Here is an 18,827-nt window from a genome sequence, read left to right on the forward strand (position 1 = left end):
TGAGACAGACGTGTAAATGCACACTCAGGGGATGCTGAGACCTGTGAGAATAAGTTGTCTGAAAGGACTCATTGTATTCTGGGACTCAGGGGAGGTGAGATTTGAATGCCTCCTAAAAGATGAGCTGGTATTAGCCAATTGGATAGTGGTGGCAACAAAGAGGACTTTCCACGTCAAGGTACAAGTAAGACGTTAAGTTGGAAAGAGCATAAAGCAACAGGTGTGTAGAGAAAACCACAAGTGATTCTGTGTCGCTGGAGTGTAATGCACAAGGGACAGTGCTTGGTAAGAAATAAGGTCGAGCTACGATCGACGGATCTCTTTTTCCAGGCATCTTATGGATCTTCAAGAGGTTCCAATCTCAGCTATTTCCTTTGCATTTTCCCATTTGGGGATATATTGCCTAGGCAGACTTTATATAAGATGGGCTTTTCGCTAAATCCCCCTTTCCCAATATGGGCTTTGGATTCTGTACTCTTTATATGACAGTCTGATAATCAGGGAGTGTTATTGTGTGACTAGTTTCCAGGTTGGGGACTGTCAGATGCCCACTAGTACCGATCTCCGTGCCTTTAGTAATGGCACTGCAGATGCATGGCCATCCGTGAGAGACCCGTATCCCAGCCTCTCCTGCAGGTTGGTGTGTTCTTTGGGACTAGGTTCTTTCTGCACAGTGGGGTATAAGCAGAAGTTATGCTGCCATATCTGCAGTTCATCTCTCTAAAAAGGGGTGTGTATCTCTGGCCTTTCCCACTGGTTGGGTGATGGGAAGACCTGGAGCAGCTGTTCTGCACCAGAAATGGAAGCTGTGTGCTGACCATGGCAGGGGCACCCAACCCGTTCTGGACCACTCTTCCCTGGCCTATTACATGAGAGGGAAATGAAGTTCAGTTTAAGCCATGTTTGGGTCTCTGTTATAGCTAGGTAGCCTGTTTTGCAACTGGTTTAATCATGAAGTACTCTAACGGGTTTTAGAGCATTGACTTATGATAATATAAATGACTTAGGAATGTTCAGGAAAGAGTGTCTCAATTTAAAGCAATTGTCCCAATGTTGGGTATCCCAGATACATGGGTATTTGACAGGACAGGTCTATGCAGGCAACTGGGGTCCTGTAACACTATCTCAAAAATAGCAAACCCAATCTGAGAGACATCTTACAGAATAACTGCGTGTATACCTCAAATATATCAAGGGCAATAAACACAGAGCAAGGCTCAGGAACTATTTCAGATTAAAGGAAATGAGACAATTAAATGCAATGTATGGTCATGGACAAGGGAAAAAGAGCTGTAGGGGCCATTATTGGAACTATTGGTAAAGTTTGAGCATGGACTGTCCATTAGATGCATCAGTTCTAATAATCTTGATCTTGATAACTGTGTTGTAGTTATATAAGAAAATATCTTTGTTCTTAGAAAAAACATTGAAGATTTAAGTTTAAAGCATCATGATGTGTACAGCGTACTCAGATGGTTCAGAAAAAATATGCACACGTATATATGTATACAACACCCATGAATACTACCGGGAGAGAGGGAGAGAGAGAGAGAGAGGGAATGGTAAAGCAAATGGATAAAACAAATGTAAACAATTGGAGAGTTAAGGTGGTAAAGTGTAGAATAAACACCAGGAACTTTTCTGTAAGTTTATTTATTATTATTTTTTAATACATGTGTATCTTAAAAAAATTTTTATTTAATTAATTAATTTATTTGGTTGCACCGGGTCTTAGTTGTGGCCTGTGGGATCTAGTTCCCTGACCAGGGATCGAACCCAGGCCCCCTGCATTGGGAGCACAGAGTCTTAGCCACTGGACCGCCAGGGAAGTCCCTCTATAAGTTTAAATTTAGGTCAAAATGAAAAATTATAATGAAAAAGAGATGAGTTTAATTTTCTCCTCCTCAGTCATCAACAATAACATCAATAGTCACATGCTTGTATTTGAATATTGCCTGCCAATTAAATTTTTGCTGTTGGCAAAACTTGGCCGGGTGCTCAAGCATGTGACCCTACATTTTGGGCCCATTTCCAATGCTCCAAATTTTCCTTGAAACAAATTTGTCAAAATAATTGTGGAATAAACTCCCATTTTAGAAGTTGTCAAAACAGACCCACTCTCCATCTTTTATAGAAGAACAGATGTGGACTTTGGGTTTGCCTAGCAGGTGGAATTAGAGGCTGATACTAAGCATGGACTAAAATTCAATTAGTGTGTTTTGGTGATGTGTATATTTCCCAAATTTAGGGACATGCTCCAAAATAGATACCTGTACACTTCCACTTCAAAAATATTGAAAGTGAGGTGGTGTCAGGGATGTGCATTAAGGTCATCTTTATACCAGTAAAGCTACTCTAAGTCAGAAGCATCCTGTAATCCAGTAATGTTATCTTCCACTTATTGATGAAAAGAGACAACACAGATGCATTCACAGACCAAACACCTCAGCTATTACTTCTTAGGTCATCAGTAAGTCCTGAAAGATTCTTAGATTACTTAGACAGTGGATTTTGGGTCGCAGCTTGCCTAATTTTCTCCAGACCCTGGTTAGAAATTCATTCGTTTGTTCAACAAGCATTTTTAAGCACTGCCAACTGTCGGCCACTGAGTTAAGTATTGAAATGACACAGTTTGCCCTTCTAGTGCTTATAGTGAAGAGAGGATGAGGGAGGTAGTATTAGTTGAGAACCTTAGTCCTATATGAATTCATTCGTGTTGTGTCTTGCCATCTTCTTTTCATTTTCTAGCGTTTCCTCTTAAGATGCATAAGTTCCTCTTATATGCATAATATAAATATTTTTTTACAAAAGTAGTGTATGGAAATCACATTTCCAACTACAGTTAAAGTTGACTTTCAATGCACATGGGGGAGATGTTGGTTGAAGGGTACAAATTTCCGGTTAGAAGATGAATAAATTCTGGGTATCTAATGCACAGCATTGTGAACGTAGTGAACAATACTGTATTATGTACTTGACTGTTGCTAAGAGAATAGATCTTAAATGTTCCCACCATAAAAAGAAATGGTAATTTTGTCATGTGATGGAGATGTTGGCTAAGGCTACAGTGGTCATTGTACTTCAGTAGGTAAGTCTATGAAATCAACACATTGTACGTTGTGTTGACATATAACACACAAGTTTATATGTCAATTATATCTCAAGAAAGCTGGGGAAAAAGTTAAATGCATGCAGTAACTTTATGACAACTCAAATAAATATAAACTTAGTTTTACTTTCTGGTCAAATATCATGTTAACAGTTCAAAGTGGGATTTTGGAAAACTAATTACTCATCCCTCTTTCCTCGTGGTTTCATACAAAGCGATTAATATATAGCAATTTTTTTTAATTTATTTTTTTTGGCTGCATTGGCTCTTCATTGCTGTGCATGGGCATTCTCTAGTTGCGGTGAGCGGGGCTACTCTTCATTGAGGTGTGCGGTGCGCAGGCTTCTCATTGCGGTGGCTTCTCTTATTGCGGAGCATGGGCTCTAGGCGTGCAGGCTTCAGTAGTTGTGGCTCGCGGGCTCAGTAGTTGTGGCTCCCAGGCTCTAGAGTGCAGGCTCAATAGTTGTGGTGCACAGGCTTAGTTGCTCCTCGGCATGTGGGATCTTCTTGACCAGGGATCAAACCTGTGTCCCCTGCATTGGCAGGTGGATTTTTAACCACTGCATCAGCAGGGAAGTCCCTATATAGCAATTTTTAATAAAATACTAATGTGTTAATAGCTGGTCATCACCCCATCTGTTCCAACATTGTCCTCTTGTGTAGTATCTGTGCAGGACAACGTGGTTCAGGCTTGAAACTTCTCTTCTGAATCTAGGATAATTGGATCTGGGAAATCTGCTGACCACTGGGAAGCAGGAATGAAAGGTGGCCTCAGATCATGGGTGCTGGCCTCTCTCCCTGGGAAGCAAAGCCCAAGAAAGGTCTCATATTTTGGCCAGTAACAACTTCTCTTCATCTGAGGGCAAGAAGGCTAGATAAGGACATTGGGATGAGGACAGAAGTTCCCTTTTTAACATTCTACACTATCTTTATTAAAGATTTGTTGGGTGGGTTATAATTCTCTCTACAGCTGTAAGGTCCTTGTGAGCAGAAACCATATCTTAACACATTTTTTATTGTCTCTGCCTAAAGTAATAGAGACATGTTTGCTGATTGATCAACCTTAATTGCTTTATGCTTTAGGTGACATTTTTTAGAAGGCATTTTGAGATCTCCAGGTGCCTTCAGGATATGATTATAAACATCAATTTCCATTGTACTGTACATGTACCCAAGTCTTGGTTAATAGATATTTCCAGATAAAGTAGCTTCTACAGCACTACAGTGTAGGATATTAATAGTTTTACAGTATCTGGAACATTATGGTGTCATTATGGAACAACATTATTCAATAGCATAAAGCTACTGAATTAATTACCCCAAAGAAAGTACAGTGCTAGCTGCTTTTAAACTATTTTAATATGAGGTTTATGCCACAGGACTGAGCAAAAAGAAAATTATGCCTGTTGAAGAACAACTTTCTGGAGATTGTGTTTGATACAATTAATTTTTTTTCTCTGGAAAAATCTAATCAACCATTAACTTTATAATTACATAGTTATCTGTTCCAAAGATCACACATTTACCAAGATGCATCCAGAAGGTGTTTTGAAGGTATTTTGTCCATCTATTAGCCAAAAATTCTATCCATTCATGACTATTTAGTAAGTTTTTATGGATATAAATGTAATAAATACTCAACAAATATATAAATACTCAGCAAGTATTTATTGAATGGATTCATTGTCCTCCCTTGAAGAACTGGCTTAAAAAGCAAGATTCCACAAACATCTGAGCCTATTTATTCCCTCAGCATCAATCCATTCATCTCAGTGATGAAAATTGTGGAGAATCAGATTGGACCACACAGATCTGGAACTTCCAACAAATTCTATTCTTGGTCAAAACATTTTCTAATAGACTAACATTGTCTTCTGTTCTCTGGTTAACAGAAGGACATCATGGACATATCCATAAGTTAGAAAACATAGTGAGGACATCCATCTTCAGTGCTAAACACAAAGTGATGAGTAGAGTACTGTGGCGTTGCAAGCTGGTGAATTATGGACAGACCTACAATGGGTTTATTCCTGACTCTAGTTAGAAATTAACTCCCTCCTTAACTTATTAGTGTACATAGGCATATTTGATGCTATTTATTTAACATTCTCTATGATAACTAAGTAGGATACAGTCGTGATGAGTCTGCATTCTAGAAATACACCTAAAGTAAGGCAGAGTTTCACTAAATTGTAATTGACTAAATGTGTAGTTTCTGGGGTGGTACTTCGTGAACTAGATTTGCTGGGGTTTTTTTTTTTTTTTCAGGTCCAATACACCTCTAAGAACATTTCTTATTTTGTGTTTATAATATGACGATACTTAAAATAGGACCACAAAAGTAATGTACGGATGCGCTGGATCTTGTAGGTGACCACTTCACCATCGAGCGTGGCCATGTACTTTCAGTGTCTGTGATTACATTTGCTTTTGAGACGGCATCAATATTTTCACACTGATAGCCTTGCCCCTCTGGGGATCCAAAGCCATATACTCCTAGGCCCCAGATATCTGAATTTGAAAAAAATCTTACTCTAGAATAGAGAAGAGGATTCCACAATCCTCGTAGGTCAGAGAAACCCTATCCACTCCTTACTCTGGTAGGGAAAGGATTAATTAAAAGAAGCTTCAACTGTTAATACCGTAGATGTTGTGAGATGCTGCTACAGTATTGGGATTAGCTGGATGAGAATGGCTGTAAGTGTTGCTGAATGAAGTAATCCCATCTGCCACAGAAATCCTGGGAGACTGTGTTATTGGCTCAGTCACTAGGGATTCTATACATGTCAAAAAGAACTTTGCCATGACAGGGTGACTTGAAGTTACTATGTATGATATAGGGGAACAATGGAATCTGTTATTTGAGTACCAAAAGAAGCTTTTATTTTATATAATTTTATTTTTGGGCCACAGCATGCAGCCTGTGGGGTCTTAGTTTCCCGACCAGGGATTGAACCCAGACCCCAGCAGTGAAAGTGGAGTCCTAACCACTGTACCACCAGGGAATTCCCCAAAAGAAGCTTTTTTTTTTTTTTTTTAAAACATCTTTATTGGAGTATAATTGCTTCACAATGGTGTGTTAGTTTCTGCTTTACAGCAATGTGAATCAGTTATACACATACACACATCCCCATATCTCCTCCCTCTTGCGTCTCCCTCCCACCCTCCCTATCCTACCCCTCTAGGTGGACACAAAGCACCGAGCTGATCTCCCTGTGCTATGCAGCTGCTTCCCACTAGCTATCTATTTTACATTTGGTAGTGTATATATGTCCATGCCACTCTCTCACTTTGTCACAGCTTACTCTTCCCCCTCCCCGTGTCCTCAAGTCCATTCTCTATGTCTGTCTTTATTCCTGTCCTGCCCCTAGGTTCTTCAGAACCATTTTTTTTTAAGATTCCATATATATGTGTTAGCATACAGTATTTGTTTTTCTCTTTCTGACTTACTTCACTCTGTATGACAGATTCTAGGTCCATCCACCTCACTACACATAACTCAATTTCGTTTCATTTTATGGCTGAGTAATATTCCATTGTATATATGTGCCACACCTTCTTTATCCATTCATCTGTCAATGGGCATCTAGGTTGCTTCCATGACCTGGCTTTTGCAAATAGTGCTGCAATGAACATTGGGGTGCATGTGTCTTTTTGAATTATGGTTTTCTCTAGGTGTATGCCTAGTAGTGGGATTGCTGGGTCATATGGTAATTCTATTTTTAGTTTTTTAAGGAACCTCCATACTGTTCTCCATAGTGGCTGTATCAATTTACATTCCTACAAACAATGCAAGAGGGTTCCCTTTTCTCCACACTGTCTCCAGCATTTTTTGTTTGTAGATTTTCTGATGATGCCCATTCTAACTGGTGTGAGGTAATACCTCATTGTAGTTTTGATTTGCATTTCTCTAATAATTAGTGATGTTGAGCAGCTTTTCATGTACCTCTTGGCCATCTGTATGTCTTCTTTGGAGAAATGTCTATTTAGGTCTTCTGCCCATTTTTTGAATGGGTTGTTTGTTTTTTTAATACTGAGCTGCATGGGCTGTTTATATATTTTGCAGATTAATCCTTTGTCTGTTGATTGGTTTACAGATATTTTCTCCCATTCTGAGGGCTGTCTTTTCGTCTTGTTTATAGTTTCCTTTGCTGTGCAAAAGCTTTTAAGTTTCGTTAGATCCCATTTGTTTATTTTTGTTTTTATTTCCATTACTCTAGGAGGTGGATCAAAAAAGATCTTGCTGTGATTCATGTCAAAGAGTGTTCTTCCTATGTTTTCCTCTAAGAGTTTTATAGTGCCTGGTCTTACATTTAGGTCTGTAATCCATTTTGAGTTTATTTTTGTGTATGGTGTTAAGGAGTGTTCTAATTTCATTCTTTTACATTAGCTGTCCAGTTTTCCCAGCACCACTTATTGAAGAGACTGTCTTTTCTCCACTGTATATCCTTGCCTCTTTTGTCATAGATTAGTTGCCCATAGGTGCGTGGGTTTATCTCTGGGCTTTCTGTCCTGTTCCATTGATCTATATTTCTGGAAAAACAGACATTTAAAAAAATAGTTTTGTTTCAAGATGATCGCAAATGAATTTTTCCTCAAGCACATTTCTTCTAGATATTTTTTTCCTCATAGACATTTAATCTCCATGCTTCTGATTTATTTACTCCTGACTCATCAAAATCTGTTTTTTTAAAAGTGTTCTTTGAAGTCTAAGGAACCTAAATAAGATTTGTAAAAGATGTTTAAGTCTGGAAATCATGTTGGCAACACAAAATAAAACATGAACGAGCCAGTTTGAATTGCCATAAATACTGCTCTGATAATCTGCTATGAGGTTCCTTGTAATCATCTTTGTGACTGACTCACCCCTTGGATAGAGGCAAATTTGAGTAGAAAATCAAAAAATCTGCATTCTCTTCCTGCCTCTCCCCGAAGATACAATGGAGCGCTATATTCAAAAGTGAAATGTTTTATTTGCAATTAAATTCAAACAGCTGTTTCATTTCTTTAAAAAATGATTATCCAGTAGTTTCACTATCATCAATATTGAGAAGATAACGGATTTGGAAGGTTTAACTAATAGAAAAGAATATAAGAATTCCTTGAATTTTGGAGTAACTAAGTTTAGGCTAATTCTGGAACATCTCTCATCTTGTTTTGATCTGAAACAGATATGCCTTCTACACCTGACAAAAGTACTGCATGGGTGATTCACTAAGTTGTTTGAAGCATCAATTTCGCGTTACTTGTTGAACAGCAGAGATGGGCATGCTTTCTGTGTCCATGTGGTCACACGAGGTCCTTCTCGTCATCTCCCCACGACGGAGAGAGGGCTGTGGGCTGGGGTAGAGTCAGGACCAGGGAGCAGGATGAGTGTCAGCGGCTCCCGCAGGAACCCTCTACATGACTAGGTTTGGGAACACCTCAGCCAATGGGCCACAGCACATGCAGGAGGGAGAGGGAGGACATACCAGTGGGCACGAGGTGTGGGAGGCTGATGAGCCACTTCAAGAAGGCAAATGGCCAAGGCAGAGAAAAGTACAACCTGCCCTACTCAATATAGTAGCCACCTAAGGGCTACTGCCACCTAGGGCTCTTTAAATTAGAATTCATTAACATGAAGCAAAGGTAAAGATTTATTTCATCAATCACACGAGCCACATATTAAGGGTTCAATAACCACATTTTGGTGAGCGCAAACACGAAACGTTTACAACATCACAGACGTAAACGGTCTGTGTTATAATCCCAAATATGACCATCTTCGCTCCAGGTTAAAAGCAAAGTCTCATGGAAAACAAACTTATGGTTACCAGAGGGGATAGAGGGGCTGGGGGGAGATAAATTAGGAGTTTGAGATTAACGTATACACACTACTGTGTATAAAACAGATAAACAACAAGGACCTACTGCATAGCACAGGGAACCATATTCAATGCCTTGTAATAACCTATAATGGAAAGGAATCTGAAAAAGAATATATATATATGTAACTGAATCACTTTGCTGTACACCTGAAGATAACACAACATTGTAAATTAACTATACTTAAATTAAAAAATGGTTATTATAAAAAAAAGCAAAGTCTCACCTTTGCCCAATTACGTATGGTCAGAACTGCCATCTTTATTGAATGAGATAACAAAGGAGAGACATTGCATTGAGTCACTGCTAATTCAAAAAGAGTCACGTACCACAATGTTCATTGCAGCTCTATTTACAATAGCCAGGACATGGAAGCAACCTAAGTGTCCATCGACAGATGAATGGATAAAGAAGATGTGGCACATATATACAATGGACTATTACTCAGCCATAAAAAGAAACGAAATTGAATTATTTGTAGTGAGGTGGATGGACCTAGAGTCTGTCATACAGAGTGAAGTAAGTCAGAAAGAGAAAAACAAATACCGTATGCTAACACATATATATGGAATCTTAAAAAAAAAAAGGTTCTGAAGAACCTAGGTGCAGGACAGGAATAAAGACACAGGTGTAGAGAAAGGACTTGAGGACATGGGGAGGAGGAAGGGTAAGCTGGGATGAAGTGAGAGAGTGGCATGGACATATACACACTACCAAATGTAAAATAGATAGCTAGTGGGAAGCAGCCGCATAGCACAGGGAGATCAGCTCGGTGCTTTGTGTCCACCTAGAGGGGTGGGATAGGGAGGATGGGAGGGAGACACAGAGGGAGGAGATATGGGGATAGATGTATATGTATAGCTGATTCACTTTGTTGTAAAGCAGAAACTAACACACCATTGTAAAGCAATTATACTCCAATAAATATGTTAAAAAAAAAAGTCACTGCTAAATTAGATAGATCCCGCTTTAAAAATGGAACGCATGACTAATTTCTGATTTTTCCTTGAGAGAAGGCATCTCTTGGGAGTCTTTAAGTCTCTAAAGTATCCGGAATGCCTTTTAGTATAATTATTAAAAAATACTTTGTGGGGCTTCCCTGGTGGCGTAGTGGTTGAGAATCTGCCTGCCAATGCAGGGGACACGGGTTCGAGCCCTGGTCCGGGAAGATCCCACATGCCGCGGAGCAAATGGGCCCGTGAGCCACAATTACTGAGCCTGCGCATCTGGAGCCTGTGCTCCGCAACAAGAGAGGCCGCGATAGTGAGAGGCCCGCGCACCGCGATGAAGAGTGGCCCCCGCTCGCCGCAACTGGAGAAAGCCCTCGTACAGAAACGAAGATCCAACACAGCCATAAATAAATAAATAGATAAAATTAAAAAAAAAAAAACTTTGTGAATATATTAGTTACAGTATTCAAAAAATGCGGGCAAGGGGCTATGGGGTATCAAGTCTAATGCAGCTGGGACACAATTCAGCTTTCTCACTTGGCCCATCGAGCTCCACGGGGTGGGGCTGCTCTCTTTCTCCACCTCCTCCTCTTCAACTCCTCCTCTCATCCATCAGGCTCAAGACAGACCGGGCCACCTTCTGTCTTCTGAACACACCAAGCCAGTTTTTGTTCCAGACATGTTGCAAATGTTATTTCCTCAGCGTGAGGTTCTCTTCCCTCAGATCTTTGCACGGCTGACACGTGTGACCTAACACCTGAATGCTGACAAGGGGTGAAGTCAAACATGATCCTCCTGGATGGCCTTCTGGACACCTGTCTATGGCCCCTGCTTCCAGCCTTGCACTCCTGTAGCTCTATATTGATAATTCATCTGTATCAGCTTCTTTGTGGTACTTGCCACTGCCTGAAGTGACCTCAATTACTTGTTTATTGTTTGTGAGCAAGGACCTTGTCTCCTTCACTGCCGTATACAGTGCCTAGAACAGAGTCTGGTAATAAACATTTGTTTAAACAATGAATGAATGAATGCATGCATGAAAGGGATAAAGCCCTGTATCCGTGCTGCTTATGTTCTAGTGAAATAGTAATAGCTAACAAGTGAGCATTTACTATAGAGTAGATACTTTACATAAATTATCTAATTTACTGATGTAGAAATCTGATAAAATACTCTTATTATCCCTATTTTACAAATTAAAAATATTGGGTCTTAGATCAGTTGAGTAACTTGCACAAGATTAATGGGTGGAGACAGAATGGAACGCAGGCAATCGTATCCCAGGACAACGCCTTCATCAGAGGGCTGTCTCTCTCTTTCTCCTCTCTGTGTACATTTCAAAATTAATTTCCTCAATTGGGTTCCACATCCCCTTGAGTCCTTGGTGCTTGAGTCTTACTTTGAATGAATAATAATGATAATGATAATAATCTACAATATTTATAAAACCCTCTACAGTTTATGTAGCAGATTCACATGTGTTATCTCTTTTTGGATCCTTATAACTATCCTCTGAGCTAGGCAGGAAAGATATTATTATCAGCAAAATCACCCAGTGGAGAAGATATTCAGCATAAAGGAAAAAATCATTATTTTTGCATGTGAGAAAAACAATGTCACCCTGATTTTAAATGTCACCCCAATTTTGAAAATAGCCTCTGGCTTCTCCGTGAAATCACTGGAGTGAATGGTAGAAGATAAGTAGCACTTCTGTGCATGAATAAACCATGAAATATATTTGACAATAAAATTTTCAATTAATGTGGAAATATTTGCTCTGAATCTTGGCTCTTGAGGATTTAAGTCTCGGCCAAATATTAAAAATATGTTTTATTTCATTGCACAAAGCACTTTGCAGACGCTTAGATTCCTGAGAAACTGAAAACTGCCGTTTTTCAGAATCCTGAATATGAATTAGGCTGATGGATGGACCATATTGGGATAATTAGGTTCTCTGGGACACTAAGTAGCCTTTACCCTTGCGCAGTGTGGCTCTGTTAGAGAAACAGGGGCTTTTACTCCGACCGACTTTTAGATGGCAGTTTTCCTGGGCCTCTTGATTCTTTGTGGAATCCTCTTCAATTCAGTGATCATGCCAAAAAATAGTAAAAATTTAAAAAGGGAATCTGATCAAAGATTTTTGACCAACGCGTTTATTTAGAATTGTGTACTTTAAAAAAGATCTGTGTGATGTCTCAGACAAATACGCAGATTGCAGGGTAGGCATTTTACTGTGCACAGTGACGCAATGGGAGACTATGAAACAAAATGAATGAAGCGGAACTCCATGGATCATGACGGATTGACGTGGAAACGCAATGTTGAGTAAAAAAAGAGCAAGATGCAAAAGTGTATTTACAGTACACCAGTTATGTGAAGTTACTAACATGAAAAATTGCCTGATTATTTTATACATGCATTTGCAGCTAAAACATAAGGGTGCTGGTGATAAAGGTAGACGTTAAATTCAGGGTAGTGATTGGTTCAAGGGCTGGTGGGGGAAGGTAGGAAATGGGACCCGTGAGATGTACTCAGGAGCCTGCAATTGTATTTGTAAGTGGTAGATTCATGGGTGGTTGTTACTTATATTATTTAGTTTACTTTTTAAAAAAAATTTATTTATTATTATTTTTTAAATTTATTTTTAGTTTTAGCTGTGTTGGGTCTTCGTTGCTGCACGCGGGCTTTCTCTAATTGTGGTGAGCGGGGCCTACTCTTCGTTGCGGTGTGCAGGCTGCTCATTGCAGTGGCTTCTCTTGTTGCCGAGCACGAGCTCTAGGCACACGGGCTCAGTAGTTGTGGCTCGCGGGCTCTAGAGCTCAGGCTCAGTAGTTATGGCGCATGGGCTTAGTTGCTCCGCGGCATGTGGGATCTTCCCGGACCAGGGCTCGAACCCGTGTCCCCCTGCATTGGCAGGCAGATTCTTAACCATTGCGCCACCAGGGAAGCCCTCGTTTACTTTTCAAAAAGCTAAAGTATTTCATCACTAAACAACAAAAACCCCATTCTCCTATATAGTTGCAAAACAGTTTGGTAACTGCCATAACAGAGGTGTGTAGAGGGAAGGGGAAGCCTTTGTTTAAAGCTCAGAAGGTTGCAGAAGAGAGGGGAAAACATGCAGCTGCCCTGAAGGATGGGTGAGAGTGGCCTGGCAGTGAGATCATTCTAGAAGAAGAAAAGCGCATGCAAAGTACCAGGGGCATGACAACACCTGATGTGAATGGAAGCCAGCATCATAATTCCTGGGGCTGGAGCATACGCCACAGGTCAAAACCATACATACAAGGTCATGAGGTACTTAAGAAAGCAGATTGTGGACTACCTGGGTTCAAAATCCGGCTCTGCCTTTTACACTATGTAACCATCATTTTTTTTATTAAACAATTTTTATTTATTTTAAAATTTTTTGTTTAATTTTTTTGGCCATGCCCAGCAGCATGTGGGATTTTAGTTCCCCAACCAGGGATCGAACCCGCACCCCCTGCATTGGAAGGGCAGAGTCTTAACCACTGGACCACCAGGGAAGTCTCCTTTAACCATCATTTTGTTATTTAATCTCTCTGTGCCTCTATTTCCTCATCTGTGAAATGGGACTACAGAGACAATACTTAGTGTCAGCTGCCATTGCTGTTACGATGAGGGTGATAATCATTAACCCTTACAGCAACCCACCTGCTCCTACAGGCACCCTGAGTCCTGTGGATTCTGCCTTACCAGGGTCTCTAATGTTACTCCCTTCTACTGCAGCTCAAGTCCTCAGCCTCAATTCATGTGTCCTTCAAAACGAGACTATCGGCCTCAAGCCCCGCTCCTCTCACCTCAGGTTGGAAGGCCTTCCCGGGATGCTTGGCAGTGCCTGCACATTCAGGGGGAGTGTCTTCCATGGGCCAGAGCAGCCTCCCCTCACCCAGCCTGCTGACCTTGAGTGCCATCCAGAGTAATATGTATTCATCCCACAATCCATAATCTGTTTCCACGTATCATGTGCTTGGTGCATCATAAAACTTAGGCACAGAGAAAGTCGAAAACAAAGAAGTCTTTAATTCTTATTATTTTAATATGCCACTTCACTAGATTTCTCTCTCTCTTTTGTTTTTGTACTTATAGTTTCTAGGTTAATGCAGCTTTCGTGCCCCTGTATCAGAGATGGGAATTGTTACCTCTCATTTCCCTGTCTCATTATTTTGACTCAGGCGGTAGAATGTCCATCAGCCATTGATGGCATGTTTCATCCCCCCGCTGACAATCTGCAGTCCTTTCCTCATTCTGAGGTAAGCTCGTTGCTTGCCTTTGGTTTTCGGTGTTATTGTACATCCTTGCTTCCCGTGTGTCTGCTTTCTAGGATACTACAAGGAAGTTGTGTAAGGCATTTTGGGGGGATTTGTTAATTCGTCTGCTTTCTAATCTGTATGTTCCATATTGTGGCAGGAGTGGTGCTGTGCAATTCTGGACCCAGCCCTTTGAAGGTCTAGAAACTCCTGCTTTTGTGCTTCAGGACCCCAGCTGCCATGCTGTAAGGAAGCTCAGACTATCCTGCTGGAGGGAGAGGCCACTTGAAGAGGCCGTGGAGGGGCAGACACCGTGTGGAGGAGGCTCCAGACTTCTTGGACCTTCCAGTCCGTGACCAATGCCAGCCTTCATCACATGGAGCAGACAAAACACAGGCCACCTGCAGAATCTAGATCAGTCTCCATCAATCGTTTTAAGATACTAAGTTTTGGGGAGGTTTGTTACTCAGCAGTTGATAACTGAAACACTCAAGTAGTCTGCATGTTCTTCATTAAGAGACTATGAAATGGTAAGAAACAATGTAGAATTTTATGAGGACAGGCTTTCTCTCCTATCTCTAATGTTATCTTCATTCCACTTGTATGTCAGATTTTATTCTGCTTCTAACAGGCTTATTCCCATATCTGTGCTTATTTTTTGATAAATCCCCAATTTTCAGTCTAGAGTGATTTTGTTTCATGTCTGCCTGAGTTAGTGTGATCTTTGGGGGAAAATTTCTACTCGGAGGGCCTAAGAACAATTACATTGCTTGTGGATTCTAGTCATGCAGTGTTTTAAGAGGTATATTCATAGCAGTGCATTCACAACATTTATTGGGAATAAAATTGGTAAGATCCAATGATGATCTCTTTAAAACAGTTATTTGGTAAAATCTGCAGGTCTGGGGGGCCAACATGATGGCAGAATAATTGCTAAGTCACTGTCAAGGCGTTGCTCTATTTAATGTCTGCAATTTTGCACAAGCCAAGCGGAACTAATCAAAATATTGAAGGTAGGTTCTTGCTGCTGGTACTCCCCCAACACTTACCGGGAGAACTGTTTACAAGGCCAGAATTATGAGTTTATATATCGTGAGTGAATTGGATTTTTAAAATAATAAACCATGGTTGAAATGAAGCAATCATTTGTTCTAAAGAGAACTACTAGTGGTGTTTTCAGCGATTAAATTCTTATTGCGCCTGTCACTGGTGCATCTGGGGTAACACAGGCATAGGCTTAAGCGACCCCATCATTTTTTTTTTAACCCATTTTGGATCCATTTACCTGTTTTTCACAACAGAGTCTCTCTGCGTATATTTCAGAGCCTCTGTGTGAGGTGTGGTTGGCTTCCTCTGACAGCCCCTCCCTGTGTGTGCCCTGCCCAACCAGGACTAACCCCATCCGGTGGGGGGACACTGGGAGAGGTAACCTCACGGATTCTTCCTTGCCTGTTACCCTCTTGTTGACCTTCCTCCCAGAGGCTCAGTGCTTGCCAGCCTCGCCCTTGACCCTAAAAGCTTGCAATCAGATTCTCCCTCTTAGTCTGTCCTTTCTTTCAGTTCGCCCTTCCACCAGAATTCAACCGTCCTGTCTTCTTTCCTTTTTAGAACGTCATGTTCAGATGGTGGGCAGTCCTTGGAACTAAGAACCTGATACAAGATCACGTGTTAACCCAAATGAGGGTCCGTAAGGATGGAATTTTTAGGCCACAGGAAAAAATATTTTGAGACAAAAGGCTACTTTTATTCTCCTAAATGAACACCAAACTCTTGGTGGCTCATACAGCAGAGCTAGCACAGTTTATAGACAGACTGACCCGGGCCCGTGGGAGTTTCATCAGCTCTGAGTCTCTTGAACACAGCAGTAATCCCAGAGGTAAGACAAAAAGCTGAGCAACAGTGAGAAAATCTGTCAAAATCACCTTGTTCCTTTTTTTGTATCAGACAAAGAATCACCTTCAGAACCAGGGATGTAGGTTCAGGTACGTAATTATGGAGTAGGGGAGTGGCTGTCAGGCCAAAATAAGAGCAGAGCCAAGGAGATGGGAGACCAGGGAGACAGAAGAGGCAGGGCAGCCGGGCATCTTGTACGTTTGCAGGCTCGACGGCTACACGGTTATATTCATACTGTAGGGTCAGGCTCAGGCATGTTAATAGCGATTACCCCACATCCTCAGAAAACATGACGTTGTATTCAAGGCGCTTTGTTTAAAAAGGCAACAAAGTGTGATGCAGTTTTAAAAAGGCCTAATTGTATGTGGTTCACACACACAAATTTTGCTGCTACAAGAGGTAAAAGTTGAGTTACTTGGGAAAGTTAGTTATTTACAACAGATCACTCCCGAAACATGCTAGGCGCGCGCGGGCACCTGCACCACCCGACATGCACACACCAATCCAGATTCAAACGCGGAAATGCAGTTGCCGGATCTTGAGCATTTCATTTGGATCAGCTCCCTTTATCTTGCCCTTGATCTTGGGGATGATACTACTTTGACTTCCGATTCACATAGTTTCTGGTCATTCTCTGTCTCTTCTTGCTGCCCCCTGTTTGTGCTGTGGGATTCCCTTTACCCTGTCTTTCCTATTCCAGTCCTACCTGAAGGCCCCCTGGCTGTGTCCTCTGCGACATGAAAAGCACCATTAGCTCATGCCACGATGGTTTGAGTCTATGGGAAAAGATGGGCCCTAGCCCGGGGGCGTCACCAGCCAGGGGGCCTGGATAAGGCAGGGTGGGAGAAGGTGGCACCAGAAAGATACAGAGGAGAAAGCCAGGGAGAGCGGGAGCTAAAGACACCAGGTTAAGGCTTCAAGCAGCTTAAACCGCCATTGGTATTTTTATTTTATGGCTTTATTTTCCCTCTTCAGAAATAATTAGCCTTCAGCATCATTAACACTGTGTAAGTTAAAGGTTGAATTAAGAGGTTAGAAGGTGGTTAAGAAATCTCATGCTCACACTCTTACATTTTTCAACTGTTGGTATGGGTGTGCGCATTTAATAATGAACTGTTGGGAAAATCGTTATGATAATCTTAAATAAGAGAGTCATTATACAGAAATTATTGTGTATTTTTCTACAAATAGTCATCTTGATTTGAAATAGGCGAATCAGCTGAATTTAGTGATATATTTGTTCTTTGTCTTCCATCTCTGAGGCACTTAGAGAAGAAAAATCACATATTTTAATAGAGCCTGAATTTTTGGAAAATGTTGCCCATCACATCCCACGGGGCTGGGGGAAGGGAGCAGGACAGTCTGGGCTGTGAGCCCTTTACCCTCAGATGTACTCACCAGTCCTTTCTGAGCACTGCCAGCTCAGGCTCCGTTTGGAATCCATCAATTTCTTATCCCCATGAAAAGGCAATTTTGTCTAAAACCTTGGAGTCTGTAGACTTCGAAGTTGAAAGAAAAGTCACACCAAAGGCTGAATTTTCTTAAACCCCAAGTTGCAAAACACACTAAGTCTAGAAAAAGACTATGCTATTCTTTATGAAATGTATTATTTTGCTTCCAAATAAAGGATAAATTGGATTTTGAGTTTCTTAAGTTAACAGGTATTATTTATTATGTTAAAACACTACAGCTACTAACATCAGCATCCATGAAAAAAAATGTGAAATTGATTTCCAAGATGTGCCTGGATGTCTTCCCTAATCCTTGCACCGTGGCTGGTAGTTAGAGATGTGAGATTTTTATACTTATATATTCTTGGTTGGAGCAATTGTACTTATGATCACACCCTCTTAGATGGTGGGGTGACTTTGCTCTGAAGGGAAAATAAAACTATGCCTAGTCACCAGTTGCAAGTAATAAGCCTTGCTTTGAGATTATGGGAACTTCAATTAACAGAGACCCTTTTAAAGGAATCTTGGCAGGAGAAATGTGATACTTGTTGGATATCTAGGTTGGTTTCAATCCTGTCTACTCAACACATTTGTCTTAAACTATTGTCTTTTGTTAAATTTTGTCTTGTTTGTTTAACATTTTACTTCACATTCAACCATTTTCATACATTATAGTTTGCTCTGTCTTTATTATTTTCTGCATCTTACTGGCTCTTAACCTTTATCATGTTAGCACATACTATTGTTTTAATAGTTTTAGACTTTTGCTCATTTTCCGTTTTAATTTTTACTGATTACATACAGTTTCTCTGAGCTTTCTATCTGTTTTAGTTAGGATTTTATGTTCAAGGACAGAAAACAGGAAATCTCATATAACAGTGGCTGAAAGAAGATAGAAGCTGACCTGACTTCTCCCTCGGAATAAAAGATGTCCACGGACAGCACTTGAAGGCTGGCAGGGTAACCATTGCTATCAATGACCAGGGTCCAGACTTTCTGATGCAGGTCTTAATGTGTGTTTTCCACACTCCTGGTCAACTCATGGTCCAGGATGGCAGCTGCAGCTCCAGCCTGGAAAAGGAATAAGATTAGAAGATTGAAAAGGGGCTCTCCCAGCAGCTTAACTATTTTAAGCAGCCCTCCAGAAGTCCTATCCAGCTCTGGTGCTTACACGTCTTGATCAGAACACGAGTGCTTGGTTGCACCTGGCTGCCAGGTGGGCTGGTGAGTATAGTCTTACCTTCCGGATGGACAATGTGCCCAGTGAAAATTAGGGCTCTGTGTCTAAGTG

The sequence above is a fragment of the Balaenoptera musculus genome, chromosome 17, assembly GCF_009873245.2.
Source record: "Balaenoptera musculus isolate JJ_BM4_2016_0621 chromosome 17, mBalMus1.pri.v3, whole genome shotgun sequence".
Classification (NCBI taxonomy): Eukaryota; Metazoa; Chordata; class Mammalia; order Artiodactyla; family Balaenopteridae; genus Balaenoptera; species Balaenoptera musculus.